The following is an 11,840-nucleotide window of genomic DNA, read 5'->3' on the forward strand; positions in this document are numbered from 1 at the left end:
ATGGAGTGAGGGACAGTTTTCATTTCCAGACAGACATCTTGTGTGTTCCTCTCTCCAGTATCCCATTCCTTCGGTCTTGTCTTGAAGCGCAGCAGATGGTTCATTCTTCATGGATATCAGGTCACATGTGCAACATCCCTCCTCCAATAGTCTCTTCTTCCAAAATGACTATTGTAAACCCATTATAACTAAAGAGCCTGCAGTTGGCAGATTAAAGGGGCACCTGCTCGCCCTCCGAGCGCCGCAGCGGGGGGACGCTGAGCCATGCCCTCTGAGCGCACTGTGCCCGGATGGCGGCAGAGAGACAAGGACTTGACCTTCTGCTGAACAATGAGAGAAATTCGTTAGGAAAAAAAAAAAAAAAGACCTGAGAAATAATTACATCGGCTCTCACGGCCAGCCAAAGTGAAAATTGAAAAGATGGCTGAGTTCGTCTCCTGACAAATCCTGTAGAGCAAAAGGAAATCGAGAGAGAAAATTGGCCGGGTTCACATAATAGAGCAGATCTGAGAAGATATTACAGTAGATTTGTTTCAGTTTGGTGTTCTACTTTTCTCATTCGCTAATCACCCTGATATGTGTGTCTGCAGCGATTTAAATCAGTCCAGAAAGAAGAACGAGGGAACTTTTCCAAATACAACCGTCTAATAAACATATTTTCCCTCTCGTCCTCTGTTTACCCCCCGTGACAGGCAGTCGTCAAGATTACTAATTAAATTGCTACACGACTGAAAGAGAAGAGCCATTGTGAGGGTGTTATATATATCCATCACACAGAAAAGGCCGTGGAAACATCCTGCTCTAAATGCATTTGACTGAATGCGCTGGATCGATACGATCTCTGCGGTGCTGGAAAATCCTGTAATTGATGAAGTTACACATTGTGAGGTCGGGTGGTGGAGATCAGGCGTTTTTAATCAGCTAACCGGCTCGTCGCTCTCATTCAACGGCCTCGGCTGCCGCACGATTTCTCAAATCCCTTTCTGTCCATCCTGCGCAGTCATGGAAGGGCTCTCCAGCAGCACTTGTTGTTTTTTCGCCTGGTTTGTGACAGTACAAACACCCGCCTAGGTACTGTGAAGCGTTAGCCCGTGGAGTATTCGTTAGAGCGCCTCAACAGCTGGATGAAAGAGCCCGTATGCGCTTTTTTGCAACTGCAGTGGAGAGTTTTGGGACATTGTATCTCATAAACTCAAAATGCATCAGATGGAATGTTCCAGTAAACTTACAAGGTTGCAAAAACCGACAAGGCTAGGCTATGAAAACCTTCTCTAAAGTTCTGAAAGCACGATTTCTGACTCGCCAGCCGACCTCCACTTGATAATTGGGTAACATGTCTTGGCAAAAACAGCATGTCCATGTGTGGCGAATTGAGTGAGATTCAGAAATTAAATTGGGGTGAATTGGCTGTAATAGATGAGCTAGTGTCATGTGTCGTATGGGTGCTCCATTTTTGTCACACTCAGGACTGAGACTTCACGGACCCAGAAATCTAGTAGCCTGTCAATATCAGAATTTTTTTAAATGCTTTTTCTTATTGACTCCGAAAAACAAACGTAAACAAACTGTAAACACTGTGGCTCCAAGGTGAAATGATTTTTCTGTTCGATGTCTTCTGGCTCAACCAATAGCGTGAGTCTGGGGTGGGGCTGAAATAGTATTTGGAAACCTGTTTGGAAATAATTATTAGTGGTGCTTAGTGATTTTAACCAGAGTATCATAGACAAGTTTTGTTTGTTTGTTTGTTTTTTGCATAAATTCTATTTAATAATATCTAGGTTAAGTTAAAAAAATATTTTACAAAATTTATATGAATTTGGTTAGTCCCTTTTTTATTCTTTTCTATATCAGTTTTAGCCTTAATATGGGCTCTTTTCGCAGACTGTGATGACACTTTTACACATTTATTAAAATCTATTTTAGACATTATATAATACTATATTTTGTGTCATATTACCTTCTTAAATTGTGAAAAACTAGTTAACCCTGCTGTGTATAAATGTAAGGAGTGGCAGCAAGTTTAACATCTTTCTATCTTCTGACTAATGTAATCAGTCTCCCTACATATATATATATATATATATATATATATATATATATATATATATATATATATATATATATATATATTCTCTTTTGTAAGGTCAGCAACGAGGAACACAAAACATTACATTGGTTGTAGTTTCCTTTCACCACTATAGATGTGTACCTAATTGTGATGATCCAGAAATGTGAATAGGTTCATTAGTTTTAATTTTTTACAACTGCCAAAATTACTGTAAAATTACTGTAAAATTAACCTGGCACAAATACTAAATAATTAAATTTAATTTCCCAGCACAATCTAGTGTTATCTCTAACTAGTGATATTTATGTTTAATACAGATGGATTGCAAATGGATTGCAAATGTGCAAAAACTAAAATGACACTGTCATTTTTATTAAATATAAGATTTTCAGTTTTATTACAGTAATGCTAGCTTTCTTTTTATTTCAGTTAAAGGAATAATTCTGTTTTCATTTATTCACCCTCATGTCATTCCAAACCTATTCAGAAGAAAGCCGGTAATCAGACAGTTGCTGGCCCCTATTGACTTCCATACAATTTTTCCCCCTACTATGGAAGTCAAAGAGGGCCAACAACTGTTTGATATTTTCTTTTAGTGTTCGAAGAAACGCGTACAGTTTTGGAACAACGTAAGAGTGCCGAAAACGAAAAAAGAATTAACAGATGACCAAATGTTCATTTACTAGATGTCATACTCACCTTAGCATTGTCGACACTCTCATACTTTCCTTAGAAAATTGTAAAACTCTTAGTTATTTTGGTGCCGCTAGTGGTGCAGAAATTACAAAAAAATGTGGAACAGCGGTCTAAATTTTCCAGTACAAATCACACTTTAGCAACTCAACACTTTCTTGATGTTTGGGCTCCGGGTCCTAAGAGACCACACACTGCTGGAGGACCGCGGGCTGCTCACACAGCTCCTGTCGTCGGCTCCTCAGAGCTGAGGACACACGTGATGATCGAAGTAAACCTCTTCTTCCTCTCACAGGCCCCTCAGCTTCACACAGAAACAACTGTGAGGGTGTGTTGAGAGAGGTGACCTAAATTTTTCTGGTGTGATAGAATTAGCTTGTAAACAGAAATTTTCTCTAATTATGTGTGATTATCTCTGAGTCTCGAGCTAGGAATTCTAATGGAGCGCAATCTTTTTGGCATGCGGTTTTAAAAGAAAACAGTTTATATGAATGTCTGTCATAACCTATAATTATGTGCTTAGATAAGGATGAACACCATTTATAAAGTGCCTTCGTTTCTTTTCAAGTTCCTTTCTTTATTTGATCGTTTCATTATTGCTTTGTCATGCTGTACTAAGCAGAGATTAAATCAACATTTTCTCTAAATTAAATTTACATTGGAAAAAAAGGGAAGTAAAAAGCCAATTGTTTGGCCCTTCCCGAACTAAATGCGTGCTATAATTTGATGACAGGCGCTGTCTTGCTCTAAACTACAAACTCGTCCTCGGTTCTCCATGCAGATAAGCCTCACTCGTCTTTCAGGTGCCCTACGTCTACTATCTATTCGTTTTTTGTTATATTTCTCTATCATTCATCCTTTTATTCTGTTAACCAAGATGGATGATGCACCTGTTTTGACCTTTTTTTATCGACTGCTTTACAGACATTGAAGGTCTCTTCTTCTAAATATGTCAGTTTTCTTTTTATTTGTGCCCGATACACAAATAATTTTTTTCTTTCTGTCCTTTTAACTCAATCACTTCATTGCTCTTACATTGCGAAAACGTACAGTTGTTGGCTTAATCAATACTTGACCTGACATTGAAAATTTGGTTTTCTTTGTTGACTTGATACTAGTAATGAAACTAGAATAAAATTAGAACAGCTATGTAAAATAATAATATAGTATAATACAATATATAATATAATATAATATACATAAATGTATATACATTTTTTTACATATATCATTATATAATTTAACTGCATATTAATGATTGCAAAATGCCACCTTTTTTTTTATTAATTCATTTTAATTTGTCATTGTTTCTAGTTTATTAAGCTAATAGAGGTATAGGGGCCAGGTTGTGTGACATAATCTGGTATGTTTAAGAGTAAGCAGATAACCTCAACTTTCGGTTTCAAAAACGGAGGTAACTTTCAGGGTATGCAAGTAACCATAGCAACTTGCTCTCTGAAGATAACCTGCTCTGGAGTGGGTTATGTTTCAGGGTTAGCTTACTTTAGAACTATCAGCGTATGCATGCTTGCTATACTGACGAGACTTTAGTGGGACAATTTTATACATTATTGCAATAAAATTATTTATTATTAGAAGTATTTTTCTAATATGGTTATTACATTTCTTATAATAAATATTATATATTTATTGGCATATATATATATATATATATATATATATATATATATATATATATATATATATATATATATATATATATATATTATAGTTTTCTGTATAAATTATAAAACACTATTGTGACAAGGTAATGTTTGTTTTATTATATATGTTTATATTTTATTATTTATTATAATCATAGATCTGCATTTTCTATAATGTATTTTTATAACTCATATGGCATATATAAGTAGCATCAAACTAACAATATTATTCTTATTCTCAAGGATTAAAGTAAAAAAAAAAATGACTGCACAACCACAAGTTGTGCACTAAGTATGTAAATGACCTTTGAACAGAAGAAGAAGAAAGAAACAGCATGGTGCACTTTTTCTTAGCGTCGGTTTCCATAGAGACTCGTCGATTCGTTGCTCTGTTGAGAATGCCTTGCGTGTCTAGCAGATGGTAAATTAACCTTGCTTTCTGGGACACTCCCCAGGAGTCACAGCTATGGAACATTTTATTTTAGATTATTTTATTTTACTTACTTAATATTACATAATTCCGTATACAATTAAGCTGTCATCAGTGATTGCTGAATGTCAAAATGTATTATTTTTTATAGTTTTTATATTATGTAAATAGGTGTACAGGACTCTAGCAAAGTGTGTGTGTGTGTGTGTGCGTATGTGTATACATATATATGTAGGCCTGTGTGTATTTAATTGTAATTATAGTTTAATTTTTATTAAGCAAGAAGAAACATGTCACTATGTGAAATAAAATGTTATTTTATTCTATTCTATTCCACAATTAGGCAAATATTAAGTATTTGAAATCAAAATTTTGCAATTTCTAAATTAAATATATGCAATTTACAAAATAATAGTTTAGAATTTATTTTTTACTATGGTCATTTATTAAGTAATGGTAATGGTAATATTATTATTATTATCGGTTTATGGTATGTATGGTATGTAAATATTTCTAGTTGAGTCAACTTAAAACTTTAAGTTACTTGATGTTCATTTAGTTTAGTCAACAAAAATATTTTAGTTGACTAAACAAAACATTTTTAGGCAGTGGGGTAACAAATTATTTTTCTCTTCTTTTTTTCCAGTGCAAAAATGTATTTCTCAAGGACAATAACGTACTACTACTACTACTGCAAAAATCATTAAACCAGTATAGTTATGTAATATATATTATATTATATTATATTATATATAGCTGCGTATTATATTTAGAAATATATAGATATTTTAATCTCTATCTCTTTCTACGTATTTATAGATATAGAGAGAGATAGATATATATATATATATATATATTATATATATATATATATATATATAATTTTTCTTTCCAGTGAACACTTTTCTCTTTTTAAATATCAGTACTTATAAACCCATCCCCATCTAAAACCTTTTATGTTTATAAAACCTTATGTTTATAAAACCAGCTGATCTCCCTGATATAGGTGATTCCACGTTTTGCCATCCCTGCGGGGACATTTGGTGCACATAAAGTAGGCAAAACCTGACCCCCGCATGCACTAGGACAGATTATCACAGTCATTTTTCCTTTCAATCAGGGTGGGGTGAACAGGTGCTTCGTCTGCCATATCTAAGCAAACAGGGCGAGCAACAAATCTCTCCAAGAGCTGACAGCTCAAGAAGATCTCGGATGACAAGCCGCTAGAAAGCAACCCCCGAAAGTCACATACTTCAGTATCCCGACAGCACACTTTAGCACAATTACACGACGTCAAAATGTTCATATCAGCGTCTCAAAATAATCGCGCACTTATAGTCTCCTCGTGAAACAAGCGCATGTGCTAATCTGACACAGCCGACTGCGGCGAGACGCGGCAGGATCCTGCAGCTGTTAGGACGAGAGAAAGCTCCTGTCTCCGCCGAATCCTACGTGAACAGTCTGACTCACAACTGCCTCCAAAAATTTCTCAGAGTTCCCTGAGAATTCGGCTCTGAGGTGAAAAATCAATACCGGCGCCGTCTGTGTGTATAAATCTCCCACCTCCCTCATCTCTTAGATTCCTTCCACCATTTGCTGTTTATCTCTGTGTTTGTTTGCTACATCTCAGCATGTCTGTCTGCCAGATCCTTCGAAGACGGCCATCGTCTCAGACAACACTCCTAGTCCCTCTCATCTTCCTCTTTTCAGCGAGAGGGTTTAAATTTGCTGAGCTTTCAATAATACGGATTTGTCAGACTCCTTGAAGACAGCATTTCAAAGGCAACGGCCACACACACATACGCAGGGATCTATCAGACATTCCCCGTGTGTAACAGGTCTTCTCTGAAATCTTCAGGCCTGTATTTAAGAGGGATTAAATCAGTCAGTCAGATCCAAATGGCTCCTCTCTGTGCGGAATGCAGACAAATGAGCACCTCAAATAGTTGTAGAAAGAACTGGGCTCACAACCGCAGGGACGAATCCTGCTCAAACTGCTGAGCCAGACGCCAGCCGGACACACTAAAAGGGCGATATATGCGCTTTTGGAGGGACAGAGAAATTGGCTGAGGGAGCGCGCCGTGCGACATGCTGTGGTTATTTGGCCTCTAATGAGGAGTGATGGTTGACATATCGCTTTCTGTTTCTCTCCAGCGTGTGCTTTAAAAACACAGCTCTCGAGGTCGGAGGCTCGGAGAGGCAGGTTGCTGATGGCCTGTGATGCGCGGCTAATCTTTTACGGATCCGTCGGTGGAATTGCTAGTTTTCATCATCGATCCTTGTCGTACTGTAGCCGTGGGATCATTGTGGGATAATGACAGGTTTATATAGGATCACTAGGCTCAGACAGAATCTGAGTTTTTTAGGCAATTTGGTTTAGCAACGAATATGGATCCAAGAAGACTGAAAGGCAGAAATCTAGCTCAAAATGAAAACAGTTTAATATTTCAGTTTTATGACCAATGTTTTTTGCATCTTCTGCATTTATATCAGTTTACACATGTTGTTGTTAAAAACACCATAATGGCATATGTAACAATTGATAATATCATTATTTTAAAAGCCGTATTCATATCTGTGACCCTGGACCACAAAACCCGTCATAAGGGTACCTTTTTTCGAAATTGAGACATACATTATCTGAATATGAAAATGAAGGTTTTTAGAAACTTTGGAAAAAGCATTAAAAATAGATCTATAACAATAATAGTAATACAAATGTTTTGTATTATATTTTACACTTCAAGATTTGTGGAGCTCATACTCAAAAGGAGAGCTCCTCGGTTTTATTCAACTGAAACTGAGTGATATGTGATTTGGTGAAGATTTTGTAATTTCCAGTATATGGTCAAAAAGAGATTTTTATAACAGTTATTACTAAACATGCATGCATCACTCTATATCTACCACGTATATGCCTTGGAAAGATGATTAGTTTTATGATGTGTAGTTTTTATTGGCAAAATACGTAATGCAATACAATGACCGAATACATTTTGATACTCGCATTTCACAAAAGCCGTTCATATTGAAATACAGCTAACAATAGTTATCCGTTTTTACAGCGAGATTTCACACGCGCTTATCACAACTAATTATACTAAAAGGCGATTTATTTACTAAATAAGCGCACTGTCAATCGGGTCGATTCAAAGGCTTTAGAAACGATTATCTCGAATATGAAAGGCTTTGTAAGGGTTAAGTTAATAGATCTGCAAAAAGGACTTTCATGTCATTGACCCATTTTTGTGCAGATTTTGTGGGAAAATCTCTGGAATGGATTTAAACATACAATGCCTTATATAGCTCTTATTAGTAGGTCAAAGCACTGTTAAATTCATTTCAGCTGTTCAATAATCACGTACAGTAGGAAGCACAGAGCGTGCATAATTCTGTGATTGTCAGGTTGTCACAGTCTTCATGAAGTAAATCTGTGAGTTCTGTGGGCGCAGATACGTGTGGGCCCAGCGATCACTGTCCAATAACGCAGCTGCAGAAGCTGCTGGAAACAAGTGATGCAGTATTGCCACATCTTGCCACATATTGCCCTCAAATCACGACCCTCGGATGTCAGTAAGATGTCTCGTTTGGCTCACATCTAGTCAGGCTCAGAAACTTTCTGTCAGCATGTTGCAGAACAAGGAGAGAGTTTGACCTCAGCCAGCTGTGTCTAAAAAGCTGATGTGAGCCATATGACCAGCGGCGGAAAAAAAAAGCAAAGCTGATGCGCTTTCGTAACAGCTTCATAATTAACAAACATATGGTGCTCCTGTCAAACATTTAGAAATAGCGCGTGTTTTGTTTTTTCATGTTCTATCATGCGACTCGGGCTCAGATATTTTCAGCCGTTCATTGTGACAGCCTTGTTTATTTTTATAGCAGCTGAGATTTTAATTAGGCTAATAAATTACGCTTTTAATAACAAATTGTGACAATGAAATTCATTAAAAATTAATTATGAGGGCACATTCTAAACTATGCACAATACATCTAAATTATCATTGTTATATAAATATGATATGCTATAACATACGAAACTAAAACTGAAGTTTAAAAAAATCTGTTAATAGAAGCTATATAGACATATATTTTTAAAATATATTAAAAAAAACTAACAAAAAACTATTAAAACACCAATGTGAACTCAATATAGCCTGAATTTTCTTTACAACTACTTTCCGATATTGATATATTTCCTATTTAAAAGTTTGAGAGAGCTGTATCTCAGGCCTCATACCCCTTTTTAAATGATTCCTGCTAGTAGGTGGGCGGGACATTCTCATTCTAGAGAGCATTTGATTGGCTAGAAATGTATATAGTGCAGGATGAGTCACAAATATTTTGCTTAGTTTGCTTAGCATATGCAAAATGCGAATCACAAAATTGGAATATCAAATAGCTGTCATATAATACAGTGGCTTTCAGAGAATCTATAATAAAGCTATTATAAAATACATAATGCACAGTAATAAATTTGCAATAAAGTCATAATGAAACATTAATGCAAGGCTGTGGGGGAAGTCCAATAAAATAACCGTATCCTCGCTGATCTTTTCTCATTTTGACTTCAGATTTGATTGATGGATGGCATTAAACTGGGTCTAAGTGAACTATAACGATCATGTATTTCCTGTTGATGCCAGTAATTGGTTGATTTAGGGCTGGGCCGTAAACACGAAGCGCTCCGTTGTCCTCTCAGTATGCTTTCAAACAATCAAAACCCATTTCTGTTTTATTTTACTGTACATTAGTCTAAAGTTGATAAGCTGAACATCTAGCCTAATATTTTAATGCGAGTCTGCATTTTGGGCATTTTGAAATAAACAAACCAAAACAAATAAGCAATCTGTAACCACAGCAGGGTCCGAGCGAACTGAAACGTTCAATTTTATTTAAGTGGAGTTAGCTCTGGGTGCAATTTGAAGACGCTGGTGGACAGACTCTAGCAAGGAAAGAGTCATAGCGCCCCCTACTGACGGGTATGGTCGTTACATATTGAATAGGGATTATCTCTGTGTATAAATAATCGTAATTTTTGTCAATGAAGGAAACCATTTCTACAGGATTTTAATACTTATGTATCAGAGGAGGATGCTTTGTATCTTCGTCTTCTTCCAAAAAAGGAATAACGTAAGTGTGTGGATTCATTAGCCTACTAGGGTTGTTTTTTGTTGTTGTGTGCGTGCGCGTGCGCGTGCGCGTGCGTTTGCGTTTGCGTGTGTGTGCGCGCGCGTGTGTGTGTGTGTGCTCGCTCTCATTGGTTCTGAAGGTCAAGAGCTTGCGTGTCTTTTAAAGAGGTTCTCCTGATTTCGTGAAGGGCTTGTAGCCTACTTCTCTTCTTCATGCTCTACCATGACAACAAGCAGTGAGGAAAACTCCTACCGGCCTGACTGTAGCAATAAATATCACTTCTCAAATTACCACATTACAAAAAAAGGTTACAAAAAAGTAGTAGCACATCGATTTTATCCTGTTGTAGCCTATTCACAGGTCTGTTATGTTTCATTTACAGTATATTAAATTCATTATAAAAAAATTAATTTAAATTTAAAAACAATAAATAATGTTACAATCCACATGTGTTGCCATGATCTTTTCATGCAAATTTGTTTATTGTATATTTATTTCCTATTTTATTTACTCGATTGGTAATACTTTATAATAGGTGTAGTAAAGTGAAGTATTTAGGAAATTAATTTGTTATTAATTTAAATTTAATTAATAGTTTATAGACTGTTAATACATTAATAGACTATACAATTGCATTTGTATTTTTTGTATTAAAATGTTTTCAAGTAAAATATTATTAGATATCTAATTTTTGTAATTGTAAACATTTTAAGAAAAACTGAAATGCTATTCATTTCAAATAAATAATTTATGACATTTCTGACTTTGTGTACTTTATATTAATTTGTGTGTGGTGTGTGTGTGTTTTTGTGAAGGTAGACAGACTAATAGATAGATAGATAGATAGATAGATAGATAGATAGATAGATAGATAGATAGATAGATAGTGGTAATAACTTTTATACACTTAAATAAAACTGTAAGTAAAAGTGCGCTGACGGTGATTATGTATATGTGGAGAACAGAAGCCCACTTGTCTAAGCACTCTTTGAAGTATATAGTCTTTGAAGTGTACCCAATGCACACACACAAGTGTTTTTATGTTAACTTTCACACTCATAGTGAGCTTTCCTCCAGGACTGCCTGCCCACCAATGCAAGTTGACTTGTTGCCATAGTTACATAGTGGGTGGTCTGCATCCCACTTTTTCCGCTTCCTTTGGCCACTATACCGGATTGCATTTTTTTTTTTGGGGTTAGGACAAACACAAGCACATGGATAAATTACTGAACCACTTCAGCATATAAAAACATTATTAATGCAATGCAAACATAGCCTACGTTATTGACTCAACTAAAAGTTTAACCTTTCATGACTGTTACATTCTTTCTAACCTATTCGACTTGTCTATGTCCTCTGCAGGATAAACTGCACAGTGAATAGGAACCGTCAGAAAAAGAGTCCAAACTGCTGATAAAAAAGTCACGATAATCCACAAATATTTCACGACTCCGGTCCATTGTCTAAATCAGAAGAGAAAAGGCCTCAGATCAAGCTCAAAACAGTCCAAGACGACGATAAATGGTGGTTTTTATATAGGCCTAATTGTTTGATGTAATTTATTTTAGCTATTCGTTTATTAAAAAGCATACTAAAAGTGTCATCACCATTATTACAAATCGCTTCGCAGTTAAATTGAACATGTGTTAAATTGAATATATGTATATATATATATATATATATATATATATATATATATATATATATATATATATATATATATATATATATACATACATATATATATGTATGTATATATATATATATATATATATATATATATATATATATATATATATATATATATATATATATATAGACATGTTGTGTGGTGGTGTTAAAGAAAAGAGATGCA

The sequence above is a fragment of the Puntigrus tetrazona genome, chromosome 10, assembly GCF_018831695.1.
Source record: "Puntigrus tetrazona isolate hp1 chromosome 10, ASM1883169v1, whole genome shotgun sequence".
NCBI lineage: Eukaryota > Metazoa > Chordata > Actinopteri > Cypriniformes > Cyprinidae > Puntigrus > Puntigrus tetrazona.